The sequence below is a fragment of the Phacochoerus africanus genome, chromosome 1 (genome assembly GCF_016906955.1).
Source record: "Phacochoerus africanus isolate WHEZ1 chromosome 1, ROS_Pafr_v1, whole genome shotgun sequence".
NCBI classification, from domain to species: Eukaryota; Metazoa; Chordata; class Mammalia; order Artiodactyla; family Suidae; genus Phacochoerus; species Phacochoerus africanus.
Window position 1 is genome coordinate 281,960,993 of NC_062544.1, and position 4,241 is coordinate 281,965,233.

A 4,241-nucleotide genomic window follows, 5' to 3' on the forward strand; every position below is an offset into this window, starting at 1 on the left:
AACACAACCTGTCTCAGAAGGAGGTAGGTCCCATTTTCCGTGACTCCTCAAGGAGTGATTCCAAAGCAGGCAACCCTTCACAGCTACTCAGGACACTGGCCGCCTCTCACCTCCAGGGTAGGACAGGAAATGGGGCAGCTGAGCCCCCGAGACTCTGATTTCATAGTCTGATGGTTTGGAGGAAAAAGGGTCCGTAGATACCCCAGATCCTGGAAGGGAAAAGTCTCTGCTTACGACACCTGGCGGAGCACAGTCACGCCTGACTCGGGGATAGGATGTCAAGGAGCGGGGACACTTTTACAGACAGGCCGCGCTCCCTTCTCTGCAGGACCTGGCGCCAACAATCCACAGGGAAGAGTGCGGCGTGAAGCTAAAGAGCCCTAAGATGCTATCACTGTTTGCATTAGAAATAAGTGGCTGGCTCAGTAGGTTAAGAACCTGACTAGTGGTATCCTGACTCCCTGACTAGTAGCATCCACGAGAATGAGGGTTTGGTCTCTGGCCTCGATCAGTGGGTTAAAGATCCAGGGTTGCCACGAGCTGTGGTGTAGGTCAAAGATGTGGCTGGGATCCTGAGTTGCTGTCGCTGTGGCATAAGCCAGCAGCTGCAGGTCCAATTCGACCCCTAGCCTGGGGAACTTCCACATGCGGCAGGTGCAGCCCTAAAAAGAAAAAAAAAAAAAAGCAGCTAAGTTTCCCAGTTAATTCTCACCATCTTCACTGAGAGAGGACAAATTTATGTGAGCACAGGTTAAAAAGCAATAACAATAGTTTTCTAGGAGTTCCTTGGTGGCTCAGTGAGCTAAGAATCAAGAGTTGTTACTGCTGTGGCTCCGGTCACTCCTGTGACATGGGTTTGATCCCTGTCCCAGGAACTTCTGCATGCCATGAGTTTGGCCCCCCCCCCCCGTTTTTTTTAAATAATAGTTTTCTTAAGAAAGAAGAGAAAAACAAACAAACAAAAATCCCTACACTTAGACTTTCGTGTACTAGGAAGAGGAAGCAGAAAAAAAGAAAAAACCGATACACTTGACCCCTAGCTGCCTTTTTTCAGGATGAGAGGATCCAGTCTGGAACCTCACAAGGTGGGGCTTCCCACAGCACCCCTGCATCCCTGTTCCTGGAATCTATGGAAAGAAAATGGCAAAGCAGCCAAGATATTTGGCTGAGGTTGGTTAAGAAAACACATCCTCGGTTTGGGTTATTTTCTGAGAGGTGGGTTGGAGAGATGTGGTTTAAGTAAGAAAATTGCTTGTGGACGCTTGTGGAAACCATACCTCTCAACTCTGCCCTGCACGTCTCTGGCTGCAGTTACAGGGGCCAAAGTGGAACAGCCTTTGCAAAGTACCCAGGGAATGTGAGCAGGACAGACAAGGAGAAGGCTGGAGCCAGGAAAGCATCTTCTGTGTCCGTGATCAGGGAGAGTCCACAGCTGGAGCGCAGACCTTCCTTCAGTGGAAGGTGGGAGCCTGGCTGGACTTTGAAGTGGAATAAGAGGGTCTACCTCGTCTGATTCATTGCCCACACTCCCCAAAAGAGACACAGCTCAGGCCTCTGCCATCTTTCCATCATGACTGTCAAAGGACCAATGTTCATACTCCCTAAATAAGGCCGGTCTAGAGTTCCCATCATGGCACCGCAGAAACGAATCTGACTAGCATCCATGAGGATGCAGGTTCGATCCCTGACCTCCCTCAGTGGGTTAAGGATCCAGAGTTGCTGTGAGCTGTGGTGTAGGTCACAGACGTGGCTCGGATCCCATGTTGCTGTGGCTCTGGCGTGGGCCAGCAGCTGTAGCTCCGATTGGACCCCTGGCCTGGGAACCTCTCTATGCCACAGGTACAGCCCCCAAAAGACAAAATAAGAATAATAATAAGGTCAGTCTATTCAACCTTAACCAAAGTCTAAACTGTTTGACTTGACCTTGGAGATGGTTTTAGGCAGTTACAGCCCATAGTAGAAATGCACGCATGTTACCCCAAAAGCTGGGTTCACCTCTTGGTGGGTGTCGAGCCAATTGACACAAACAAGCCAAAGATTAGGAGAAGGAAGGATATCACTCATAGCAAATAAGGAGAACACTGGGAATCTTCTCTAAAGCAGTGTCTCCCCAAACAGTAAGACTGAGGAAGGTTTCTTTCCTTTTTTTTTTTTTGTTTGGTCTTTTTAGGGCTGCACTAGTGGCATGTGGAGGTTCCCAGGCTAGGGGTCCAACTGGGGCTGTGGCTGCCAGCCTACACCACAGCCACAGCAACGCAGAATCCGAGCCACCTCTGTGACCTACACCACAGCTCATGGCAACGCTGGATCCTTAACCCACCAAGCAAGGTCTGGGATCGAACCCGCATCCTCGTGGATACTAGTTGGGGTTTGTTAACCGCTGAGCCACAATCGGAACTCCAAGATGGAGGCAGTTTTAAGCTAAGGGTACAGGCATATTCGTGAGGGGGTTGAGAAGAGGAGAAGGCACGTTGCATTGGGACAAAAGTCAACAGAGTCCAAACTTGAGCTGCTTGAAGTCAGGAGCGTGAACACCATCATTCTGCCCTCCACTTGGGAGGGGCCTCCGTGCCTGCAGGACTCCCCGGTGTTTATTCTGTGCCTCGCTGAGGAGGAACCAGGACTCTGCTTTATCCCTGCGCTATGGTCAGACCACTTTTCCCTGTTGCTGCCTTCTTTGTCCCTTTAAGATCGTTACTTCCCGAGATGTGTTCAAGAGCAAGCATCGTGGCCAGGCTTAGATCCCAACATGGCTTGGTCCGAAATGATGCTCGTATGTCAAGAAACCCATGCCTGGTTCTCTCTCTCTGCAGGGACTCCCTACCCTATCCACTTATACGAACAGTTTCCGTAGCACTGAAGCAACCCATGAAAGAATTCTAAAAAGCAGCTAATGTTGATTGACCATCAGAATGAGTTCTTTCTCTCTGGTGCATCTTTGTGGGGTCGTGTGTCTGCCATCCTCTGTCTATTTGGGGAAGGAAGGAAGGAAAGAAGAAGGAAGGAAGAAAGGAAGGAAGGAAGGAAGGATGGATGGATCACTGACCTGGCCTCAATGTCCTAATGTCAGGACACATTTTTTTTTTTTTTTTGGCATGTAAGTTTTGCTGATACCAAGTAGGACCAGAGACCGGGGAATTTAAGAACCCTGAAATCAGAGACCTCCGATGTGTCCCTTCCACTTCGTAGAAAGGGAGGCCTTAGTCCCTGTTCCTGTAAGAGATATTAAGCCGTGAGGATTATGGCTGATTCATCACACACCCCTTTGGAGCAGGAAGTACATTAAACCCTAGAGTTAGTCTGCATGCCGCTAATTGAAACCCTCAATTAATGGGATTGGCTTCCACCTTCAAGAGAAAAGCAAATACTAAGAAAACAAATTGGCACCTGGGATTGATCCTCTTTTCGTGGACTCCCCGAGCCGCTGGTAGTTCTGTGCAGAGCAGCCCCCCCCACCCCAATCCTCCGAGGCAGGCTGGCGCGGTGGAAAGGGAGCTGGAAATGACAGCAGGCTCTGTCCCAGCACGGCCACGCATAGCCTGCGTCAGCTTGGCAAGCTAGCTCGCACCTCCCTCAATTTCTTGGCCAATGCCTTTGGGATTAAAAAATAATAATAATCTATTCAGGAGAGTCATTGTCAAGAGGATTAGGAGTTTGTGGAACTGCTCCCTTGGTCGCTTCTCAACAGGAATAAATGTTCTGTCTTAATTCCTGCATAAAGTTGCCCTCGATGGAGACCCAGGGGGCCCGGGCCTATGCAAAGCTGAGAAAGCTCTGATCCTAGCCAGCCCACTATGGTCTCGTTCACAACAGCAGAGTCGCGCGTTTCCCACCGTGAGGAATCCCAGTAAAGGTTTTCCCTGTTTTGAGGAACAGTGCAAACAAAATAGGAGGCTGAAGACCTGAGGGGGAGCCTTGCGAGGAGCCTAGGAGCCGCAGGGATTATTAGGAGGCTCCCGTTTAGGGAGCACTGGCGCCATCTGCTGGCTGAAAGTGGCATTGACCCAAGTCCCTGGTGAGTTTGAGGGGTCCTCTCGTTCCCTCAACTACGGTTTCAAATTCAAACCCTTGGGCTTCTTCCTGGAGACACGTTCCTCATTATTTCCTTATAAGAATCTTGCATACATTTGCTCTTTTCCCTTCCATCTAAATAATTCTTTTTATCCCGTTTCACTGGGTCTTTGACCAGAATCTCCATGTTGCAATCCTAGTTCCTAAATTTCTCCATCCAAACCTGCAAA